General features: G+C 40.7%; 1 long non-coding RNA gene across 1 annotated transcript; it reads right to left on the bottom strand.

Annotated features, from left to right (window-relative positions):
* Nucleotides 1-695: 695 nt before the first annotated feature.
* LOC145554152 (uncharacterized) lies at nt 696-9,714 on the bottom strand. The gene is made up of 2 exons (XR_014090198.1): nt 9,464-9,714; nt 696-3,029 (listed from the first exon to the last, which is right to left on the bottom strand). It is a non-coding gene; the product is annotated as an uncharacterized LOC145554152 (long non-coding RNA).
* Nucleotides 9,715-26,203: the final 16,489 nt, after the last annotated feature.

A 26,203-nucleotide genomic window follows, 5' to 3' on the forward strand; every position in this document is an offset into this window, starting at 1 on the left:
CCAAATACATTACCCAAACCGTCCCACATTTCTGTATCAGCTCCAGAGTGGTCTTTCATTTTGCTGTTTAGGGCCCTCAAACCATCCAAGGCCTTGGTGAGGCTGCCATCCGCAGCGGTATTGTTGGGAATGAAGGTGCAGCACTGCTCCCCAAAAAGGGCGCAGACCCCACCCCTTTCCGCCAACAACATGTCCACAGCAATGCGATTTTGGAAAGCCATCAGGGAGGTAGCTGACAGTTGCTCGTGGACGGCTGAGAAACCTTGCTCTGTTTTGTTACCTAACCTCTGGACATTGTAGTGGATGTAGTTTATTCTATCAACATTTTTATTTATAGTACACCACCAGCAGATAGATGATTCAAAACCTGCATATATCTGATTTACCAACTTATATTCATCAGGTACACCACGTGGGACCCCAATACTATCTATGTATGTGGGATCATCGTCATCTTTCAGTGAGCGTTTCTGACGTTGGTGCCACACTGATGGAAGCACATTACCTAGTGAGTCAAGTAATTGTGGTACTGTCATAGGATATATTGAAACAGGTAACAGCAGAGTTACTACAGTGCACAAACCAGTAGTATTGACGGCAGTTTGTCAAACAACCTGTTATCTCCACACCACCACCAGATGTCACTGCGGGATAATGGGTGGAAGTGCCGAGTTACATTTACTATAGTTGAACAATTTCCTGCTGTGAGAGTTCCTAATTTAGGTCCGTTACCAGAACGTTGGATGCAAGTGAAGTTATTTCGGGCCACATTTCTAGAGAAGACAGGTCTGTTTTTTCCAAGAGGGGAAAGTGGATATACTTCATCCCATACACTGCAATTTCCTGTAGGATTTGTTGCATTCATAAGTGGAATCAAACATTCATTTGGGAGCGTAGCTGGAACCACTCTCAAAAGTGGTCGTGGACCCATACATACCACACAATCCCCTTGTGGAACTTTTGCAGCCTGTTCTATCATTAGAAGCCAGTTGTTGCTTCGGCTGGTAACTCCTGTGGTTATTCTAATTAGCTCATCTACATCATCACCCTCTGCATTAAATACAGTTATTTCAGAACTTGCGAGTTTGGTTGAGTGTGGGCCCGCAACCACTATGCCTGGGGCGGTGTTACTTGACTCTGTAAAGTTCTGGCACAGGGAAAACATTTTATAGGGGTCGTTTCCGCTTTTCTCGATCCATAAGGAAAAGTAGAAACAAGGAACATCATTTTCGAAAGGAATTGGATTGTTTGTGGTGTTTATGATTATTTTCAGCTCTTTATTGATTTTCCCCAGATGCATAACTTTAGCCCAGTACTGTGCTCGGTGTCTGTTCGTTGGATTTGGCCTCCAGCTGTCCCCCGTATAGGCAAAAACGTTGTTCCAGCTTACACTATAGTCTCGTGATGCCATATACCAATCATAACCTGCCCAGGCAGAGCCTGGGTAACCCCCTATCTCGATCTTATTTAGGTCTAGGGAAACCACAGTTGCCAATCTAGATGCATTAACACACAGGTATATTTCATCTACAACCACTTCACCTGACCCGCTGCATGGTTTGTCTATGTTCCTAACCTTAGAACCTTCTATAGATTTTACATATTCATCAAACTCTATATCAGCCGCGATGGAGTCGTCCCTCTTTTTCCTCGGCGTAATGTGTTCCTCTTTTAATTTTATTTCATACCAGAACAACAGGAGAGCTGTAATAATAATGACCGTAGCTCCTACACCAAAGATCACCTTATTTCTTTTAGTCATCATGTTTTATGTTTTGATTCCCTTCCTAAGAACCCCTCGGCAGAGTTGTGGACTATCTTCACCGGTTTGAGACAACTGTATACTAGAAATACAGTTCCCTTTGTACCACGGGCTTCCTCTGGGGGTCTAACTGAAGGTAGGCAAAACTTTGTTCATAAAAGGTAGAAAAGGCTGATGACCAAAACACTTAGCAATACTGTAGCAGTGAAGGTTATTACCAAGAGAGTTATTTTAGTCATCTTTTTGTATTATCAGTTTACAATGTGCTAAGTGGATCCATGCGTTTCTTTCTGCTATCTTAACTGCAGTTCCTGTGGTCAACAGGACCTGATAGGGACCTTCCCACTTTGGTGATTTTCTCATATAGTTTTTTTCATATAGTCTGCTAAGTTAGGTTCATCCTCTGCTTCCCATTCATTCTTGAATAATGGGAGTCTGTACGGTCTCCCAAATAGTGTTTCATAAGGTGTTAGCCCTGATGTACTAGTGATGTTTATATACATTTTAACTAGGTCCAAACACCGTGTCCAGGGCCTTCCTGTTTCTTCCATACACTTCTTTAATCTATTTTTTATAGTACCATTCATTCTTTCTACCAGTCCTGCACTTTGTGGGTGGTAGCTGCAGTGGTTTTTTAAGTTTATGTGGAAGGCAGTTCCTATGTTTTTTACCACTTGGTTCACAAAGTGTGTACCATTATTACTATAGATTTTTTCTGGTATTCCATATCTGGGTATTATGTCTTTACATAAGGCTTTTGCCACTGTTAGGGCATCCGGTGTTTTAGTTGGGAACAGTTCTATCCATTTTAAAAATGAATCTATGATCACTAGACAGTACTTTTTTCCTTCACTTTGATTTAGTTCTATAAAGTCCATGTGTATACTCTGGAAAGGATAGTTAGGTGTTGGAAACCTCCCTCGCTTTGGACGTAGATTGCCTTGAGCATTGTGCTTAGCACATATGAGGCAAGCTCTACAAAAAATTTTTTTTGAATATAGATTAAAATTAAAACCATAGGTTGTATAATGCTGTTTTACTAATCCTACCATCCCTCCTGTTGAGACATGTGTCTTCCCATGGCTCAATATTGCTGCCCATTTGTATAGATTTTTTTGGTAGGATTGGTTTTCCTTCTGGTCAGATGTATAAGTCATTTTTTACAGTTGCTCCACTTTTTATCCAGGTTTTTTGTTCTAGTTTGCTTGCTTGTTTTTGCATCGACATCATAACTGGATTACTTCAAACCTAAAGACCAGGAGATTTTCTCACTTTTATTTTTTACCTCACTTTTCTTCACCTCCAAGTTGAACTAGGGCAAAATGCCCCCGTTCGACCCCAAGGACATTAGCAGTATTCTACAACGACTTCAGTTTTTTGAAACAAAGATTCAACGGCTAGAGGTGAACTTTGAGATCAACGCTACCCATGGATATGAAACAACTCTTCCTCAAATCAGCGGAGAGGTCGTACACCCCGCACCAAACAGCTCACCCTGGATCGCTCAGGGAGCCAAGCCAAAACAAAAGTCTCACACTGCAGATCCCATGAGACGACTAACGGGGAGAACCCCTCACCTAGATGAATCAGCGTGGCCAGCTCTGAGCAGAAACGCACCTTCAACCTCAACACCTGCTTCGCCAAAGAATAACAAACAAGTAGCTGGAACCAAAACGACTACACCGAGCCCACTCCCAAGGACAAAGCGACCAGCCCGAGCCTCAAAACATTCTGACTCCGTGGGAATCCCACTGAAAAACAGATTTTCTGCACTTCAGCACGAGCCCCCGAGTGAAAATCCACCCTCAAACACCAGCAACGAGGCTAAACCAACGCATCCACCGCACAAAGCTCCGCAAAGTGCTCTCTATAACCACTGATCAGCCAAACATGGAGACTTTAGTTGTGCATGTTGGAGCCAATGATCTGGAAAAGCAAAAATCCGAGATTCTGAAAAAGGACTTTAATATTCTTCTGGACACTATGGGAAAATTAAAAATGAAGTTATTTCTCAGTGGTCTAATTCCATCGCCTCAACGGGGAGGCGAAAAACATTCCAGGCTGCTTATGATAAACAAATGGCTGTTTTTAAAACCTGCTCTGTCAGCTCAGTGACCTTCCTTGATAACCTCTGGATCTACTGGCAGCGCTTTCACCTCTTTGGAAGAGGAGGACGCAATCTTAACAAACACGGAATAAGGCTGCTCACTGCAAACATTTTTCATTTTATCAACAAGAACAACAATGTGACCATCGCTTCAGAAGAACAGGCTCACGGATGTCTGATTAGGATGGAGCCCTCCGCATATCAAGAACAAACTATTCCAATACAAACTGATAAAACATCGGCTGTGAACAGAATGACCGGCCCCCCTCCGCCTTATTTTTCTGCTCCTCCGTTTCCTGTTCTTTTTTCTTTAGCCTTTCTTTCTCCCTCTTCTCTTCTCTCAGCTATTTGGAGCCAGACTTTTGTCTGTTCATAACCCTCTTTTGCCATTTGTTTTTCTTTTACTGATAAAACATTAAAGACATAAAAACATGGAAGTAGGACATTTCTGCCCTTCACGGAATTTAACTACCTAGTAGAGGACTCCCGCGGACTTTAACTGCTTTTATTAAAAAAAATTAAAGACATTAAAGACCAGTAGAACCAGTAGAACCAGTAGGAACCAGTGGAACCAGTAGGAACCAGTAGAACCAGTGGGAACCAGTGGAACCAGTAGGAACCAGTGGAACCAGTAGAACCAGTGGGAACCAGTAGGAACCAGTGGAACCAGTGGAACCAGTAGAACCAGTAGGAACCAGTGGAACCACTAGGAACCAGTAGAACCAGTAGGAACCAGTAGGAACCAACTAAGACCTTCTGTTTATGTTTGCTTCCCCCTTTACCATTAACATTAACATTTTGAACTAAATTTAGTCCAGTGTGGTCTCAACACCTGCTGTGTTCTAAACACTGGAAAATTTCAACAGGATGGTGATAAATAGATTGTGGTAAAACTCACTTCAACTCAGAGAGCGGAGTTTTCTTGTCTACAAACATCCACAAAATCTCACCATTTGTTCCCCGTTGTTTTGGTATAAAACTGTTTATCTAGTGATAATCAGTTTTCATTCACTCACACACTTTCACACTTTTAAGTAGGACGCTCCTGTCCTTTGCGGATTTTAACTACCCAGTAGAGGACTCCCGCCGTCCTTCAGCAGGGGACTCCGCCGTCCCACGCAGATTTTAACTAACTCAGAGAATTTAACTAAATGATGTAATATTTATTATTATTATTATTATTTTTATTTTTTTTATTTTATTTCTCTCTTTCTCACTGATAATTTCTGTCTTTATTTTAATTATGTAAAGTATTTTGAAATGCCTTGCTGCCGAAATGTGCCATACAAATAAAATTTGATTGATTGATAGAGTTAGGGGAGCCTGCCCTCCCGCGGATTTTAACTGCTTTTATTGTACCTGATAGTGCCTAGGATTCTCAGGGTTTAATTTTTTACCAGAGGACACCGCCGTCCCACACAGATTTTAACTTATAGTTAGAGGAGTCTGCCCTCCCGCGGACTTTAACTGGTTTTATTCTAATTTTTTACCGTTCCCCATACATACTGGTTTTAAACTGAAACTACTCACTGTGTCTCCAGTCTCTGAGGAAAACCGTCAACCGTCGGACTCCAGCTCGTGAGAAAAAAGGACCAGTCCCGGAAAGGGTCTTAAATGCTGTGCACAGACTTCCTGGTTTTTTTACTCACTCGCTGGAATCGTCTGGTGTATCGGACTCCGGCTCGAAGGACCAATTAAATGTCAGGTTCAAACACTAGACATTTCTTACACACTGCAAAAAACAGAGACAAAGAGTCAGTAAATAGTTTTTACTCGCGAGGAGAGTGCCTCAGAGAAAGCTTCAGTTACAATCTCCGACCAACACTCTGAAGTTTCTCTGCTCACCTCGCTCTTTTATTGAATCAGAAAACGCCCTAGTTACAAGCAGCTTCAAACAGCTAAACAGACTCTGTTGAAGCTTGACACAGCAAACTCTTATCCATATAAGATAACTTGAACAGCACATTCTCCTCGAGGTCGTTGGGGTGTGTTCTTGTTCTCTGCCGCTTATCTTCTGCAACACAAGAAGTGAACGAACAACAGACAGAACAAACTTCTAAAAGTGGCATAACATTATAAGCTTCATATAAGTAAGATTAAACAAATAATAATTCTAACATTTCCCTCCTGTTTATGCCATTTTTAGCCAGAGCTAGTCCTTACTCAATAACTTCTTTCGATTTTCTATTGGTAATTCATTAAGTGGTTCAAAACAGGTACACTCAGAGGGAAAAGGACACATTTCACACCTTGCATCAATAACATTGTATTTACAAGTTCAACATAGGAACATTTGAGTCAGGATACAAGTCCGGAAAGTTGAGAGACATTTCATCTTCTTCATCACTGGACTCGGCATCTGTTACATTTTTATTGTCGTCAGGAGGAAGGAGAGAATACATTTGTTCCTGCATCGGAGTGATGGCAGTGGTGATGAGCTTTTGAATTAAAGCTCTGATACAGGGAATACAACAACATCCACACAAGGTCAGTATTGCTGCAAACACAGCTATGGGAATTAAGACAGAGACTATTAGTTGTTGATATCGGCCAAATACATTACCCAAACCGTCCCACATTTCTGTATCAGCTCCAGAGTGGTCTTTCATTTTGCTGTTTAGGGCCCTCAAACCATCCAAGGCCTTGGTGAGGCTGCCATCCGCAGCGGTATTGTTGGGAATGAAGGTGCAGCACTGCTCCCCAAAAAGGGCGCAGACCCCACCCCTTTCCGCCAACAACATGTCCACAGCAATGCGATTTTGGAAAGCCATCAGGGAGGTAGCTGACAGTTGCTCGTGGACGGCTGAGAAACCTTGCTCTGTTTTGTTACCTAACCTCTGGACATTGTAGTGGATGTAGTTTATTCTATCAACATTTTTATTTATAGTACACCACCAGCAGATAGATGATTCAAAACCTGCATATATCTGATTTACCAACTTATATTCATCAGGTACACCACGTGGGACCCCAATACTATCTATGTATGTGGGATCATCGTCATCTTTCAGTGAGCGTTTCTGACGTTGGTGCCACACTGATGGAAGCACATTACCTAGTGAGTCAAGTAATTGTGGTACTGTCATAGGATATATTGAAACAGGTAACAGCAGAGTTACTACAGTGCACAAACCAGTAGTATTTGACGGCAGTTTGTCAAACAACCTGTTATCTCCACACCACCACCAGATGTCACTGCGGGATAATGGGTGGAAGTGCCGAGTTACATTTACTATAGTTGAACAATTTCCTGCTGTGAGAGTTCCTAATTTAGGTCCGTTACCAGAACGTTGGATGCAAGTGAAGTTATTTCGGGCCACATTTCTAGAGAAGACAGGTCTGTTTTTTCCAAGAGGGGAAAGTGGATATACTTCATCCCATACACTGCAATTTCCTGTAGGATTTGTTGCATTCATAAGTGGAATCAAACATTCATTTGGGAGCGTAGCTGGAACCACTCTCAAAAGTGGTCGTGGACCCATACATACCACACAATCCCCTTGTGGAACTTTTGCAGCCTGTTCTATCATTAGAAGCCAGTTGTTGCTTCGGCTGGTAACTCCTGTGGTTATTCTAATTAGCTCATCTACATCATCACCCTCTGCATTAAATACAGTTATTTCAGAACTTGCGAGTTTGGTTGAGTGTGGGCCCGCAACCACTATGCCTGGGGCGGTGTTACTTGACTCTGTAAAGTTCTGGCACAGGGAAAACATTTTATAGGGGTCGTTTCCGCTTTTCTCGATCCATAAGGAAAAGTAGAAACAAGGAACATCATTTTCGAAAGGAATTGGATTGTTTGTGGTGTTTATGATTATTTTCAGCTCTTTATTGATTTTTCCCAGATGCATAACTTTAGCCCAGTACTGTGCTCGGTGTCTGTTCGTTGGATTTGGCCTCCAGCTGTCCCCCGTATAGGCAAAAACGTTGTTCCAGCTTACACTATAGTCTCGTGATGCCATATACCAATCATAACCTGCCCAGGCAGAGCCTGGGTAACCCCCTATCTCGATCTTATTTAGGTCTAGGGAAACCACAGTTGCCAATCTAGATGCATTAACACACAGGTATATTTCATCTACAACCACTTCACCTGACCCGCTGCATGGTTTGTCTATGTTCCTAACCTTAGAACCTTCTATAGATTTTACATATTCATCAAACTCTATATCAGCCGCGATGGAGTCGTCCCTCTTTTTCCTCGGCGTAATGTGTTCCTCTTTTAATTTTATTTCATACCAGAACAACAGGAGAGCTGTAATAATAATGACCGTAGCTCCTACACCAAAGATCACCTTATTTCTTTTAGTCATCATGTTTTATGTTTTGATTCCCTTCCTAAGAACCCCTCGGCAGAGTTGTGGACTATCTTCACCGGTTTGAGACAACTGTATACTAGAAATACAGTTCCCTTTGTACCACGGGCTTCCTCTGGGGGTCTAACTGAAGGTAGGCAAACTTTGTTCATAAAAGGTAGAAAGGCTGATGACCAAAACACTTAGCAATACTGTAGCAGTGAAGGTTATTACCAAGAGAGTTATTTTAGTCATCTTTTTGTATTATCAGCTTACAATGTGCTAAGTGGATCCATGCGTTTCTTTCTGCTATCTTAACTGCAGTTCCTGTGGTCAACAGGACCTGATAGGGACCTTCCCACTTTGGTGATTTTCTCATATAGTTTTTTCATATAGTCTGCTAAGTTAGGTTCATCCTCTGCTTCCCATTCATTCTTGAATAATGGGAGTCTGTACGGTCTCCCAAATAGTGTTTCATAAGGTGTTAGTCCTGATGCACTAGTGATGTTTATATACATTTTAACTAGGTCCAAACACCGTGTCCAGGGCCTTCCTGTTTCTTCCATACACTTCTTTAATCTATTTTTTATAGTACCATTCATTCTTTCTACCAGTCCTGCACTTTGTGGGTGGTAGCTGCAGTGGTTTTTTAAGTTTATGTGGAAGGCAGTTCCTATGTTTTTTACCACTTGGTTCACAAAGTGTGTACCATTATTACTATAGATTTTTTCTGGTATTCCATATCTGGGTATTATGTCTTTACATAAGGCTTTTGCCACTGTTAGGGCATCCGGTGTTTTAGTTGGGAACAGTTCTATCCATTTTAAAAATGAATCTATGATCACTAGACAGTACTTTTTTCCTTCACTTTGATTTAGTTCTATAAAGTCCATGTGTATACTCTGGAAAGGATAGTTAGGTGTTGGAAACCTCCCTCGCTTTGGACGTAGATTGCCTTGAGCATTGTGCTTAGCACATATGAGGCAAGCTCTACAAAAAATTTTTTTTGAATATAGATTAAAATTAAAACCATAGGTTGTATAATGCTGTTTTACTAATCCTACCATCCCTCCTGTTGAGACATGTGTCTTCCCATGGCTCAATATTGCTGCCCATTTGTATAGATTTTTTGGTAGGATTGGTTTTCCTTCTGGTCAGATGTATAAGTCATTTTTTACAGTTGCTCCACTTTTTATCCAGGTTTTTTGTTCTAGTTTGCTTGCTTGTTTTTGCATCGACATCATAACTGGATTACTTCAAACCTAAAGACCAGGAGATTTTCTCACTTTTATTTTTTACCTCACTTTTCTTCACCTCCAAGTTGAACTAGGGCAAAATGCCCCCGTTCGACCCCAAGGACATTAGCAGTATTCTACAACGACTTCAGTTTTTTGAAACAAAGATTCAACGGCTAGAGGTGAACTTTGAGATCAACGCTACCCATGGATATGAAACAACTCTTCCTCAAATCAGCGGAGAGGTCGTACACCCCGCACCAAACAGCTCACCCTGGATCGCTCAGGGAGCCAAGCCAAAACAAAAGTCTCACACTGCAGATCCATGAGACGACTAACGGGAGAACCCCTCACCTAGATGAATCAGCGTGGCCAGCTCTGAGCAGAAACGCACCTTCAACCTCAACACCTGCTTCGCCAAAGAATAACAAACAAGTAGCTGGAACCAAAACGACTACACCGAGCCCACTCCCAAGGACAAAGCGACCAGCCCGAGCCTCAAAACATTCTGACTCCGTGGGAATCCCACTGAAAAACAGATTTCTGCACTTCAGCACGAGCCCCCGAGTGAAAATCCACCCTCAAACACCAGCAACGAGGCTAAACCAACGCATCCACCGCACAAAGCTCCGCAAAGTGCTCTCTATAACCACTGATCAGCCAAACATGGAGACTTAGTTGTGCATGTTGGAGCCAATGATCTGGAAAAGCAAAAATCCGAGATTCTGAAAAAGGACTTAATATTCTTCTGGACACTATGGGAAATTAAAAATGAAGTTATTTCTCAGTGGTCTAATTCCATCGCCTCAACGGGGAGGCGAAAAACATTCCAGGCTGCTTATGATAAACAAATGGCTGTTTTAAACCTGCTCTGTCAGCTCAGTGACCTTCCTTGATAACCTCTGGATCTACTGGCAGCGCTTTCACCTCTTTGGAAGAGGAGGACGCAATCTTAACAAACACGGAATAAGGCTGCTCACTGCAAACATTTTTCATTTATCAACAAGAACAACAATGTGACCATCGCTTCAGAAGAACAGGCTCACGGATGTCTGATTAGGATGGAGCCCTCCGCATATCAAGAACAAACTATTCCAATACAAACTGATAAAACATCGGCTGTGAACAGAATGACCGGCCCCCTCCGCCTTATTTTTCTGCTCCTCCGTTCCTGTTCTTTTTTCTTTAGCCTTTCTTTCTCCCTCTCTCTTCTCTCAGCTATTTGGAGCCAGACTTTTGTCTGTTCATAACCCTCTTTTGCCATTTGTTTTCTTTTACTGATAAAACATTAAAGACATAAAAACATGGAAGTAGGACATTTCTGCCCTTCACGGAATTTAACTACCTAGTAGAGGACTCCCGCGGACTTTAACTGCTTTTATTAAAAAAAATTAAAGACATTAAAGACCAGTAGAACCAGTAGAACCAGTAGGAACCAGTGGAACCAGTAGGAACCAGTAGAACCAGTGGGAACCAGTGGAACCAGTAGGAACCAGTGGAACCAGTAGAACCAGTGGGAACCAGTAGGAACCAGTGGAACCAGTGGAACCAGTAGAACCAGTAGGAACCAGTGGAACCACTAGGAACCAGTAGAACCAGTAGGAACCAGTAGGAACCAACTAAGACCTTCTGTTTATGTTTGCTTCCCCCTTTACCATTAACATTAACATTTTGAACTAAATTTAGTCCAGTGTGGTCTCAACACCTGCTGTGTTCTAAACACTGGAAAATTTCAACAGGATGGTGATAAATAGATTGTGGTAAAACTCACTTCAACTCAGAGAGCGGAGTTTTCTTGTCTACAAACATCCACAAAATCTCACCCTTTGTTCCCCGTTGTTTTGGTATTAAACTGTTTATCTAGTGATAATCAGTTTTCATTCACTCACACACTTTCACACTTTTAAGTAGGACGCTCCTGTCCTTTGCGGATTTTAACTACCCAGTAGAGGACTCCCGCCGTCCTTCAGCAGGGACTCCGCCGTCCCACGCAGATTTTAACTAACTCAGAGAATTTAACTAAATGATGTAATATTTATTATTATTATTATATTTTATTTTTTTTATTTATTTCTCTCTTTCTCACTGATAATTCTGTCTTATTTTAATTATGTAAAGTATTTTGAAATGCCTTGCTGCCGAAATGTGCCATACAAATAAATTTGATTGATTGATAGAGTTAGGGGAGCCTGCCCTCCCGCGGATTTTAACTGCTTTTATGTACCTGATAGTGCCTAGGATTCTCAGGGTTTAATTTTTTACCAGAGGACACCGCCGTCCCACACAGATTTTAACTTATAGTTAGAGGAGTCTGCCCTCCCGCGGACTTTAACTGGTTTTATTCTAATTTTTTACCGTTCCCCATACATACTGGTTTTAAACTGAAACTACTCACTGTGTCTCCAGTCTCTGAGGAAAACCGTCAACCGTCGGACTCCAGCTCGTGAGAAAAAAGGACCAGTCCCGGAAAGGGTCTTAAATGCTGTGCACAGACTTCCTGGTTTTTTTACTCACTCGCTGGAATCGTCTGGTGTATCGGACTCCGGCTCGAAGGACCAATTAAATGTCAGGTTCAAACACAAGACATTTCTTACACACTGCAAAAAACAGAGACAAAGAGTCAGTAAATAGTTTTTACTCGCGAGGAGAGTGCCTCAGAGAAAGCTTCAGTTACAATCTCCGACCAACACTCTGAAGTTTCTCTGCTCACCTCGCTCTTTTATTGAATCAGAAAACGCCCTAGTTACAAGCAGCTTCAAACAGCTAAACAGACTCTGTTGAAGCTTGACACAGCAAACTCTTATCCATATAAGATAACTTGAACAGCACATTCTCCTCGAGGTCGTTGGGGTGTGTTCTTGTTCTCTGCCGCTTATCTTCTGCAACACAAGAAGTGAACGAACAACAGACAGAACAAACTTCTAAAAGTGGCATAACATTATAAGCTTCATATAAGTAAGATTAAACAAATAATAATTCTAACACTTTTACTTCTGAAACTCAGAAGCTTCCAGTTTTTTTTTTCTAAAACATTTCTGCAGCTAATCTCAAAATTGTGAACTTTTCTGGCAGAAATTTACTGTTTTTATCTGCAATGGGCCTAATAAGTTGTCATACAAAACAGTAATGCTATATTTAGCGAAATATTATGGTTTAGTTAAGTTTGTAGTATATTGATCTGATGTTATGCAAGACAATTTACATGTTTAGAAAGTAATGTATTGTTTTAAAAAGTCAAAAGTTTTTTGCACTCATTTGATTGTGTCACTATCTAATAAGTTTTGTCTATGAAGCAGATTTACAATAAGGTGTTACGGTAAAACTATGTGTTTGTCGTCATTCTTTTGAAGTCATTTTATTCAACTAATTCCAACTGTTTGTTAGGAACCATGTTGTGCTATGAAACACAGTGCGTTGCCGTATTGACGCCTCTTTTTCACATTTTGTCCCATTACAGCATCTGACATCGAAATGTTTTATTGGACTTTTATGCAATACAATCTGTCTGATCATGAGCTATTTTTGCAAAGAAGACATTTTTCTCTCTAGATAGGCAAAGCTGTGTAAACATGGCCCAAAATACTTGGCTGCAATTGTAGAAAAAATCTTTTCATCAAAGTATTGAGTCAAGCATGACAGCTTGTTTTAGATTCTTATTTGCCAAAATTATGGAAAACGTATTAAATTTTTCTTCAATTCTACAATTAGGTCTGTCAACAATAACAAATTTTACTGGATGATACATTGTCCCCCCCGAAATTTTATTGATAAATGCTAACATCGTCATTTTGAGACCATTTCCAGCCAATCAAAATGAAGCCTCTATGATAAAAACTGCATAAAAAACAACAATAGTCATTCAGTTTCACAAGGAAACCAGCAAATAATGCAAAATACTTTGGTGTCAAATGTTTGCAGCTTTTCTCAAAATGGCGGCTTTCCAACAATTTTAAACGGCATCATCTCTTGACGACTGAAATTATTGCGCGTATTTTAGTTTATCATGCGACTAGCTGAAATATTGCTCGTATGTGACAGGTTTATTTACAACTATGTGCCACTTACTGTTGGTCTAGCCTATAAAAACTAACTAAATACGCTAAAGCATTTGACAACTTCAGGGAGACTGAGCTCTACTGCAAGGCATTTCTCTGTTTTTAGTGCTCCAATTGTTTCAACTTCTTCCTAAATGCTCTTTTGTCCAACTTGCGTCCGTCCAAAGCTACTTCCTGCTCACATGTCTCAGCTATAACCATCGATGGCACTGATTCCGACAAGCTTCCGAAGCAACGCAAAAGTCCCTACAAGTTCTTTAAAGCTTCCGGAGTGATGCAATCCGGCAGAGAGAGAGCGCCTCATTTTTCTTTCTGCTTTTATGTGTGCACACTGCTGCGTAGCCGATGATGAACGAGCGCAGCGGATCTTGAAAGAGCTCGCAGAGGAAAGAATAATGGGTATTTAAGCACACTTGTAAATTACCAACACATTTGTCTTAGGATGTCCCCTCAGGGATGTCTGACAGCGCAGCACACAAACTATATAAAGCTCACGTACATCTGTTCCTCATAGCCTTATTGGATCTGCTGACATCACTTAAATGCAAACTGTCACGCCATGCTCCATAATTCATACGTTGACAAAGCGCATAAAGCAGTCTTTGCCATCTTTGCACCTGCATGCATGCAGTGTGTGTGTGTATGTGTGTGTTTTACGCGAGCCTGCCTCAGCAGGTGTGCGCCGGGTCACCTAGAGTGCACCGTGATGTTTATCTCTAAGTACCACAGACAGGCATGTTGGCCCGCCTGCTGGGAAAATGGGATTACAGCTATCTGTTCCCCCGGCTCTGAGCCGAGCGCCAGGCTTGTGAGTTTTTGCAGAGCGTGTTTCCCTCAGCTGCACACATGTTGCTTGCGAGAAGACGTTTGACCCCCCGCTACCACAGCGGGTCAAGCGATCGAAAGCAGTTGATGATGATGATGATGATGAGTTGGAACAAGTGACGGGAAGATGTTAGTGAGATGTGACATGAGTGATGAATGGACTAGACATTAAGGGTGCATTCACACCAGTCCCATTTAGTCTGCTTTAATCAAACTCCAGTTCGTTTGCCTAGAAAGTTCAGTTTTGTTTGGGGAGGTGTGAACTTTGATGCGGATCGCTGGAGTGAACTCTGGTTGGCCTAAAAACCCAGGTCTCGTTTTGGTGGACGTGAACTCTAGCTCTGTCTGGATGCATATTTGAATGGCAAGCAGAGCAGAGACCGCTCCAAAAGTAGGAAGCAGACTACAGTGCTGGGCATTCTGGGTAAATACAACCAAGACAAATGCGTATCTAGAATTAGTGGGAGAAATGAGTCGTGGTCTTTTACAAACGACAAGAGAAATCCAACAACCGCTAAGATCTCACATCACTCAATATTTTCCTCTTTCCTTTGTGAAAGAGGAAGTTGAGCTCATGTCTTCTTCAGGGGTTCTCAGGTTGTTTCCTTCAGTAGTTCTTGGTGCAACGCCACCACAGATAAGGGGAGGAACAGGTTTTTCAAAGGTTTTGGATCATTTGAAAGTGCAGCGTGAAAGAAAATCGCACCAGCTGACAATGTAACAAATGTTGCAATTTTGGACTCCAGTCAATCAGAGACCAGAGAACTATCAGGCGTGGAAACATCTTAAGATGTCTTCAACTCTCCTGCGGTCTTAAGAGATGGACCACATGAGCGTTTTTACTCCATGCGTGGCCAGGTGGGGTCACACTGAGCCCGTGTGTGCTTTTACGAGCTTTTTTTTTTTTTTTTACCCTGTTGTCCAACTGTGACATTTTCCACACTCCTCCTGAGCGTCATGCTAAGACCGCGGGAGGGTTAAAGAAGAACTCCTCGGCTCAGATAACTTTATTTTGACTCCTCACTGTAAAAGGCCAGTTATTTTTGAGCCCACCTCCCCTCCACATGCCAGAGCTAGGATTTGTGTTTCTCCAGCCGTATCCTGTTGAACGGCTTCCAGAGGAGCCCGAGCTCTCGGATTCATCATCGGCGTTCATAAACAGTCATTAATGTTTACGACAGGTGTTGTGACATGTTTACGACGGCATTATGTCTGCTTTACGAGATCCCTGTCGGGTCGGGTTTTTACGGCAGCGGCACCGGGGGAGGTAGGGCGGGGGGACTCCTGGCAGCGCATCCGAGAAGGTCCCGGGATGTTTAATCAGTTACCCGAACACACTTGCAAATAAAATGAAAAGCAACAGTGTTTGGCAGGGTAGTCGGCCTGTTTGACAGGGGGCAGCCATCAAACCTTCTCATTAAACTCAACAGGCTCCGGGCTCTGCTATTCTTGAGGGCTTTTATAGGAAAATCACTACTCTCAATTTGCTGGCTGTTGTAAAAGTGTGTCCCAGGCGGTGGTTGTGGGTTCTGGTGGGGTTTAAGCAGCACTCCCCCCGCCCTCTTGCCCCTCTCAGTCATCCCCCCTTTCCCTTCCATCCTCCTGTTTTATGGCATGTTGTAAAGCTGCTGGCAGGCCGACAGCAGCAGTATCTTTTTATCCGGCTGCTAATTTAAGGAAGGGGATTAAGGTTGTGAATTACATTAATAGCGCTGGCTTTTTTGTGTGTGTGTGTGTTTGTTGATGATGACAAAGGGTTTGGTTTGAGGCATGTGAAACACATGGAACACTTAAGCAATGTTCTTGTTTTATGCCAGCTGTGCTTTTCTCGCTTTATTTAAGGTTAAATAGCCTCACATAATTAATTACATTTAGTCAGAGCATGCATTTGTAGCTATTTTTCATACTGTGCACTGCGTTTTGACAAGACTTCTGTTGCGTAGGCCTTTTTACCTAATTCATGTTCTGTATTGAGTAATGTAGCTAACTAGATTACAGAATTACTGCTTCTAAAAAAATGTGACAAAACACTTACTGTCTTCATGGGCTACTTTTGCATTAAAAATATTGCCTCGTCTTTGACATTCCTTGAGCAGTATACCATTATGGTCACAGCGCTGACTCTGAGTTGTCTTCTGATTCAGCATCTTGAGTTGCAGACTCGCATTATTGTTTCATTCATGACCTGTTAACTTTTTCAAAAACTAAACCAAAACTTGTAAATCAGCATGCAACACTCCAACCACATGGCTTAAATAATTGAGATTTGATTGATCTAGTAGACGGCGACTATCATTAATATCCACCCATATATGAATCTGTTCATTTGTCTATGACTCTTAAATACATTTCATGTGAAATTTACATACTTTTTCACACGTGTTGATACTTAAAGGTCCTTGGAGAGGGTGTATGCTAACGAGACATATTAGCATCCTTAGTTGGAAATTTATGGACACTTAATGGTGGATATTAATCCTTGACGTGGCTGTCTGGCAGTTGATTAAAAAATCTGGGAACTTTACAGGAGATCTTCTCTCTTTGCCCATTTCCATTTATTAAATAATACGACTAATCATTAGAATAATCGATCACTAAAATACTTGTTAGTTGCAGCCCTAGAGGAATGTAGTATTAAGTTTGAAGGAAGCCGTCAAACACAGATTAAAAAAAAAAAAAAAATACACACAAAAAGCATAACAGGCCTGATCATTTTCATCATTTCCTTACAATCAAAAAGCAGCTCTTCTTTTTTTTCCAACTGTGACTTAAAAAGCAAAGCAATTAACTGAGCAGTTAATCTTTTTCCAAGAATAAATGCAGCACATTTGGCCAGAACACCAAGGATTATTTCTCTCGAAATAACTCCATTTTGAGCCGAGTGTCTCTGGAGCTTGGTCACACACACACACACACACCGCCCTTTTCCTACGCCCGGGCAAGCACTTTACAAACAAACGTAAGCACTTTTATTGATAGGGTAATCCCAGACTGATTAATGGCCCAATAATCAGCCGTAACCTGCAATAAATCAGCCGGCTGATCAATACTGCTGGTGCTCTGCAGCCGTGGCTGGATCATTACCATGTCACTGTATATCTACCATTAGTCCAGGAAGGCTGAGTGCTAAAGGGAGGAATAGGAGTTGGAGGAAAAAAAAGTGCTTCCTCTCTAATGTGTTGAAAATGGGATTGATAGAGAGGTCATTTTTTGATTTAATTTGTCTGCCTGGTCGCCTTCCTCCCTCCTTCTTCCCTCAGCCTGATTAATGACTGTACTGTACAGCCAGTGATAAAGATGAAGAGGGTGGAGCAGGATGTTAAATTATGATAATGACACACAATTAATGACACTGGAAGACATTATTCTCCAGCGTTCAGCTGCCGGTGACGTCGGTAACCTACAGGAACATTACGGAGTTGAAAGTGCATCAAAAATTGGTCTGATACTGACTGACAAATTTTACTTCATCGAATTCAGAAAAAACATAATTTGTAAAATGCCAGTGAGAAACCTTGAAAGGATTTAAAGACAGGTGAACTAAACATACCTCTGTTTTTTTAGCTCATGGTTCAAGGCATTATTAAGTATAAACAAATAACTAATGCTTGGTTACTTATCAGCTATTTCATGCAGACTGTGCAGAAGAAGTTAGGTGGCACCTTAAAGAGTTCAAATATTTTGAAAGATTTATGGAAAATATATTCTACCTCACATTGCAGAATATACTTACTCCAACCTTTTTGACTTTTGACATATAGTTCACCACAAACCAAACACCTTAAAAAAAAAAATGCAATCTGAAAACAGGAAATGATGCTCTTCTTGCATTGCTTTGGTATGGAATGTTTCAGATTTGAAATCTGATTTACATAAAACAATAAAAAGACACAGGAGCATCTTATCCTGTATGCTAGTGATGATCATCTCACCTGCTGTGACAACGCATCTCCTCTTTTAGTATATGTACACATTATGTTATGTTCCTACAGAGCAACTTTCTCTATAGGTGAACCAACAAACAGTAAATTACAATCCATAATTGACATTTTTTCATTTTTAAAGACTTTGTCTGAATAAAGAACCTCTTCAGTTTGCTTCTTTTTCTAATTTTCCACATTTTATTGAGTGGTAGATGCTTTTTATGGCTTACTGGCGTTTCAAAATGCTGAAACGTGTATTAAAAGGAGCAACGCCACCAAATTCACTAGAATCTATTGCACTGGTCATGTGTGGATGTTAAAGCTGGCAGTTTTTATAAATGAAATTCCAAACGTCACTCCTCGTTTTAGTTTAAAACGGCATGCTACTCCTTGTGTTGCACTCGTCAATTGCGATAAAACCTATTTTGGTCTTCCAAAATCACTTTGTCCACCGTCTTTGTATTTTATTCTCTGTGAAGACCTCAGAGGTTTGCATCATAATGCAAAGGACACATTGTTTTATTGGGAGATTTATTTTAAGTCTGGGTTTGATACTTTGAAATGACATAATTTTTCTTTCTATTAATGAAATAGAAAGAACTGTGTTTATATCCAGCTCTGGTTTTAAAGCAGGATTAGAAATGTTTTAAAGCAGTAGTATCCAAACTTATTGCCAAAGTAACTACATGCCACAAACACTTAAAAAAAGCAACAAAAAACCCCTGAATATATTTTAATGACATTTTACATTCATTTGCTCAACAATTGACACATGCAGCTTGAATGAAGTAAACTGTAACTGATGCCTTATTAAAATAAAGGAATACAGTGTCAATTGTTTTCTATTCATATTTTTATTCTCTGTAACAACAACTGTCACCCTTTCATGAAAACAGCTTGTTTTTTTTAGCCAAGTTAAATTAATGGGTTTGAATAAGTTACTAGACGGCTGTATTCTTAGTTACCGTATTTTCCGCACTATAAGGCGCACCGGATTATAAGGCGCACCTTCAATGAATGGCCTATTTTAAAACTTTTTTCATATATAAGGTGCACCGCATTATAAGGCGCATAGAATAGACGCTACAGTAGAGGCTGGAGTTACGGTATGCATCCACTAGATGGAGCTGCACTAAAGGATGAACGTCTAAAGCCACTTTGTTGACATAAAGAATGTCAACAAAGCAGTCCGACTCCAGTCGGCGAGGAGAGCCTTCTGCGACTGGGCCGGGGCGTGGCCGGACGATGGTCACCCTTCTCCGTTCACGCACAGCATGTTCGTGGAGAACGTGGTGCTAAATGACCTGCAGACGACCTGATTCTAGACTAGTGGTTCTCAACGTGGGCGGTACCGCCCCCCAGGGGGCGTTCAGAGGACGGCAGGGGGCGCTGGCGGAAATTTTTACAAAAGGGGGGCGCTGGGATTCCTCTGGGGGGCGTTTGGTCGAAGGTAAACTTTACACTTTATATGCACAACAATACCAGTTTAGACTTTAAGCAACTTGGTAAAACTGTATTGTGTAACATTAAATCATGCTTGCCTGCAACAGTATCAATGGCAGCTCTTCTTCTATTCAGTATTTGTAGCTTCTTGGTGCAGCTCCGCTCCTGTTACTGGTAGCTTCACCGCATCAGTTCAGTGTTACACCGGCTGATGGCGTTGCTGTGATTCACTTTGTCTGGTATTTTTGTACATATGTTTTGGCAGTTCTGTGATCATGTCAAAGCAGCAACTTATATTAAAAAGTGTTTTATTTCCGTGAAGGCTGCCCACTTCCATGGAAGGCTAACAGAAAATCGCTCTTATAAACATGTAATGACTAAAATCACGATACCCTCACTTTGTATCCCTCTGAAAAATGAACCCATTTAAATAAAGAAGTCCCTCCATGGGTGATACCACGATAGAGAGCGTTCATTTTATAGCGTTAACACCGGAGCTGTAAGTGGTCCGGTATGAAACGGGGGTGATAGAACAGCACAGCACTTTTAAATTTCAATAATCAGAATACCAAAATTGTTTCCATTGTTTTAAAAGGTTTATGTCAGTCTGCCTTTTCCCCATCGATATGTTTCCCGAACGCTGCGCACCATACGGGGTTAAAAAGAAGAAAAAAACAACGACGTGCACATTGCGTAAAACTCTGAAACAGGAGAAGTGGGACATATAATGGAGCGACAAACTAGATGTGAATTATGCCATAAAAACAGAGAATCCAACGCTGAACAGTGAAAAATCAACACACGATGTGAAACACATGACCATTAGGCGGCGCAGCAGGTGATGAGTGAAAATTACTGATGGTGAGCGTCAATAAGCGATAAAATAAATCTAGCAACAGGAAAGAAACTATAGTGGACATAGCAATAAACCAAGAGAGGATAATACTAATCAAAAGAAACTGAATGGAAATGAATGAAGAACAAAATGCAAGAATAAACTAAGAAACTAAAGTAAATACAGAGGAATAAACTGGTATGGCAAGACCTTTCGAGCAATAATACAGAGGACTGTATGGCAAGAATAAACAGACACTATTTCCAGATAAAAGGTGAAATAATATTGTTGAAGTGCCATGGGTTTATTGAGACCACATCTAGTACTGAGAATAAATATATCTTACAGACCATAACAGTAAAGAACTTATCACTTATTTATGTTTTTAATTAGATTTGATATTTTTATTTCTTCAATATTATTTTTCATGTCAGTGTTAATGTCATGAGGCTGATGACTCCATGACACTTTTAATTTGACTCATTAGGATTTGATTAAGAACCAGATTTTTTCTTTGTAATTTCTGTTCAGTAAAACTATTAATCTACAATCAATAGACATGTCTATATAAAGATATAATCCATGTTTCTGTCTCATATTTGTATGGCATTAAAAGGACCTGGAACTTTTGTTTTTTCACTGAAAGCTCTGGTTTGCACAATAAATGCCATGTGGGTGAAATTTTATGGATGATACTCTGATGTCCCATTCTCCTGAAGGCAGCACAGAGCTGCACCACCAGAAACTAGCACTGAAGAGAAGAAGAGCTATGATTAATGTAGTTACAGTTCTATCCATGTTTTAATGTTGCAGAGCTCAGTCGTTTGCAAATAGATCAAAGTTTAAACTGGCATGTTGTTCATCTTTTATCTGGTCATTTTGTGGAATATTTAACAACTAGAAAATGACACAAAATAATAATATTTTTTCCACTCTGATTGGCTGCTGTTAGGCCTACAGATTTTAACTTGAATGTTCATTGCATTTTTTGTAGACACCTGTGAAAATAATTTCTATTCCCATGACTTTTTTGTTCTCTGGGAAATTATTTTTGATGATAAATACAGAAACAAGCATAAAAATCAAAACATATACAATAGTGATAGTAATATTAATGATAAAATAATAATCAGTGCAAAGTAGTCTACAAATTCTTTGGTGGGGGGCGGTGAGGGACCTGGATATAGGCTAGGGGGGCGCTGGCCCAAAAAAGGTTGAGAAACACTGTTCTAGACGGTCGGTAGGTAGATACGTCATCAGTCAAACTTTATTAACAAACCAGCGTTCTGACAACTATCCCAGCATGCACCGCGTACTTCTTCTTCTACGGGCGAAAATGAAGTCAGCGGCTGCTTACCGTAGTTGCTAGACCTTTTGCGGCTCCATATATAAGGCGCACCGGATTATAAGGCGCACTGTTGGCTTTTGAGGAAATTGAAGGTTTTTAGGTGCGCCTTATAGTGCGGAAAATACGGTACTATAAAATTAAAGCAAAGCATGTGGCAAATAAAAGTGTACTTTGTGCTGCTCTAAACATTTCCCATTTTAAGACGTTTTAACCTTGTGTGTATCTTTTTAAAAATGTCTCAACTTTGAATATTTCACTTATAAATGCCTCTATGTGCATCTAGTGCCTTTGCATGTGGGTGATGTAGCACACAGTGGTTCGAAGGACTTCAAAAGGCCCTCACACCACACTTTGGACATCCATGCTTTGAGCAAAAACTCCAATAGGAATGTCACAGTGGTGATCCATAACTTGAATTTATGAACAGTTAGTCTGGTCTAAAACAATGGACTCAAAGGGCTCGCAGACTGCATGATGGTCTATTTTAAACTAAATGAAAACCTAATAACCTCATATCTCATACTCTATTAAATCTAATGCATAAGTAGTGATTAGAGCTATAAACGCAATGAGAGAAGGTTTTTTTTAAAAGTCTAAGTAGTGTAATTTTCCCATAGCAACCATACCAACTTGTCTTCATTTCTGGCATCAAGAGCCTACATTTGTTTTGTTTTCTTCTTTTTCCTTTTTTCTTTTTGTCGATTGTATGACGTTAGCGCAGCTAACAGTGCCAACAAAATGTTAGTGAAATTGTGGAATACTGGAATTATTTGTGGTCAAAAATGTACCTTATGTGTTAAATATTGTTGTTCTAATACTTGTACATCAATGCTACTATGATGCATAAACTTTGTAGAGGATTAGTTCGTTAGAAATCTGAAGTCACAAAGTGGTGAAAAAAGTTGGGGATGTGAAGGAAGGCATCAAGGCTTTTTATCTTTTCAATTTTCTCCACTGCTTCTAAAAACAGCCCAAGCACTTAAAAAAACAAACACCCAGTTGAGTTTTTTTTTTTTTGGTGTCTGGAAAATGACCCTTTTCAAAAACTTCTGAACTCAAGCTGAGCTGCAGCACGTTTGGTCATCTGGTTCTACTGCTGTGTGCGCTTGCATAATGGCTGCTGGAAAAGGGAAAGTGTTTAGTTGCTGACTTACCATCCAGAAACCACTTGCTGCATTCTTGTTGGTAGTGCAGGAGGCTCCACTTCTGCTTTTCAAAGATATACGGTTGTATAATTGCGCATCTGTTTTGCAGTCATTTTCACGTGTGAGTGTAAACGTTGAATTGCGGGCCGTGGCCAGCAGCAGCTTATTTGGACTTAAAGTGACAAGAGACCAAACTAAAATCTCATTATCTAAGAATGATTTTTGTGAAGGAAAAAAAAAGTACTGAACACGTTTTGTACAGCCCGTAGATCCATCCTGGCCTGTTAAAAGAAGAATAGTTGGTCACCTTTGAAGCTTTAAGTGGCCTCAACATCCAACCACTGAAACGGACGGGATACAAAAAGGAGATGGGGACTTGCCCGAATGGATGCGCTGCATTCGAATGAAGCCTCTCTGCAATCAGAGATCAGATTAGAGGTCAGGATTTGGTCAGAGCACAACCCAGATCCACAGAGGAGACAGCTGTTAGCTGTGACAGATGAGAGGGAGCTGACAAGAGGCAGGGTCGCACAACAGAGAGGCAGAGAGGGATCAAATCAACTAAGTGAGCGCGGGAGAGGACGGGCCGGGGAAGAAGGAAGTGAGGATGACAAGGTGCATGCAGAGGAAGAGCATGTGGGGAGATAAGATAGTGCAGATGAAACCAGAAGGGGAGGACGGAGAAGAAGAAAGGTAATTTGAGAGAGCGCAGCAGAGGAGGTTGAGGCAGGGCTGACAGTGGGCCATTCATCCTCCATGCTAGAGGAGACAAACTGCTGGCAGAGGAGGACAGGCCCCATAAATCACTCTGGAGCACACACACGCACGCACACACACACACACACACACACACACACACACACACACACACACACACAACACACACACACACACACACACACACACAGTAAAACTCAGCCATGACCACGCATAAACCCACGAGAACTAAAAGTACACACCTCCTACAGCTTATTCTGGCCAGGCCAGGTTCTCCTTTTACTCTCTAGATGTGTTTCTATCCGCAGGACTCTGCTCTTAAATTCAGTTTTAGGTAGTTTTAGAACTGGGTATGTGGTGAACTGACTCTGACTCAACATATCCCCTGAATCCTCCAGCCTTCAGTAAGTAACAATCTGTGGAGTTTCTGAGGATTATCCAGATACAATGTGTGAAAACTGGATAACATTTTTAGCTTTAGTTTGTTTAGGAGAAAATGTAAAGAATGTTCTCTGAAGCTGCATTTCCATTATTAATGTGTGGAAATCTTTGTCGATACTCAACATGTTTGAATGACAATTTTTTTGTCATTCAAACATATGAATGACATTTGTTCATTCAAATGTCATTCATTTGAATGAATGACATTCAAATGAATGTCATTCATTCATTTGAAACACAAACACAAACCATCATCTTCCTACCACTTCCTGTCATCTTCTTTGTTGTTTCTGCCAGTAGTAACATCTAGTTGACTCGTGTGATGTGAAAGAGTTTCCATTGCACCTTTGTGAAATACATCTTTTCCGTTACGGCCAAAACAGCCACCTCACCCTAGCGCAAAATCTTTTAGTGAAAAATGTGATCTTTTAAAATTGCCATGTTTCCACTAAGCAAATTTATTTTTGTAATTTAAATTTGCGCAATGGAAACACAGCTAGAGGAAGAGCTCAGTCTACAGGTTTTCCTTTTAATTTAGGTCTAGAAACTGATATGATGATGAAAAAAAGTTGATTTTTGACTTCTGCATCGACTTTGACATAATATTTTCAATCGTCTCCTTTGCAGAAAGACCCAATGAAGACTCACTTTTAGCTTGACGGTAGAGTCCGCCAGATTGCCAATTAAACTGTTTTGGTTTTCCACTGAGCTCAGTGAAGGTTTGGATCTTTGATGCTGAATCTTTGTTCCTCTGGTTCTTGTTTTTTACTGATTATTTCCAGTAAAGAACACTTCTTTGTTTCTTTATTCAGTGAGCAATTAAGGCTATTTCTTTTCATTTCAACCTGCTTGTTTTTCTTTTTTAAAATTTTATTTTGTGTCCTAAAACAGTTTTCTGCAAAAAGACCAAACACTACCTGACGCAGCCTGATGTAGCCCAAAGTTTTATCTGACATTACTAACCCTTTCCTGTTCTTAAGAATGATAATATCCTCTCTGCTTTAAATTTGTGCTATTACTGGATTATTCAGATTTAAAAACTATTTATGTTAGCACTTTAGATCCACTTGCTACAGTTGGTTTGTGTTTTTAGTCGTAAAATAAATACTCTTTTACTGTTTTTGAAGCTCTATTTCTGTCTGCTAGGAATGCATGTAACCTTTGGATTTTCCGCTCGGGGTCCAATAATACTCTGCTGGCGGCTGGCGCTCATTCCCTTCGTCTCTCTGTGGCCGCAGAGGCTGGCAGCTCGGACTGATCCGCCTGCTCTGTGTGGGTTCTGCCTGTCTCAAACCTCCTGCTTCCCTCCTCTGCCCACTGATGGTGAGGAGTGCCAGTTCCTCTTCGCCTAGCCTAGCCTTGACCCCCGCGCTGACATACACAGTGTGTTTTGACAGCGAGCCACACTCTGAACACGCCGGTAGGTCAGGTCAGGGAGTGGCTCCCCTCGTGTTTTCACTGGAGTGAAGGACGGACACTTTGTTGTTATTCCAGTGGTTATTGAGCTCATTCCTTTCAGGAACAATTAATTAAACGGGATAAGGATGCGGCTCATTTGGTGGCACAAGGAAAAACTGCATCTGACCTGCTCTAAATTAAATTTGGATCTTTCTGAAAACTTAATTTCTTTTAATCACACCAAGATTTAAAAAATGCATTAATACAAATACTGGATTATTTGATTCAAATTTGTTGACTCTTGATGTAGGAATGACGCTCTGGATTTATATGAACCTTTATATCATTTTGAAGACACTAGCTTCTAGCTGAAAGTTGCCAACTTGATTGTTTCCACATTTTGCCAATTACAACCATAAGCCTCTTTGTATTTGACCTGGATATCATATGAAAGCTATAACCGCTGCAACATGAGCTGTCAGTCTTCACATCTTATTATAGATCAGCTCTTTGTTCACACTCCATGTCAGTAGATGGCAGAAATGCTCCTTTTGTTGTTTTAAAACCACTATTTATAATAATTTTTTTAATTAGATTTTTTTCTTCATAATTGGGCATTACATATTTAACATGTATTGTGTAAATACAAGAAATTATAGCCAAGAGACTAATTT

This window comes from Poecilia reticulata, chromosome 12 (assembly GCF_904066995.2).
Source record: "Poecilia reticulata chromosome 12, P_reticulata-male-v2, whole genome shotgun sequence".
Classification (NCBI taxonomy): domain Eukaryota; kingdom Metazoa; phylum Chordata; class Actinopteri; order Cyprinodontiformes; family Poeciliidae; genus Poecilia; species Poecilia reticulata.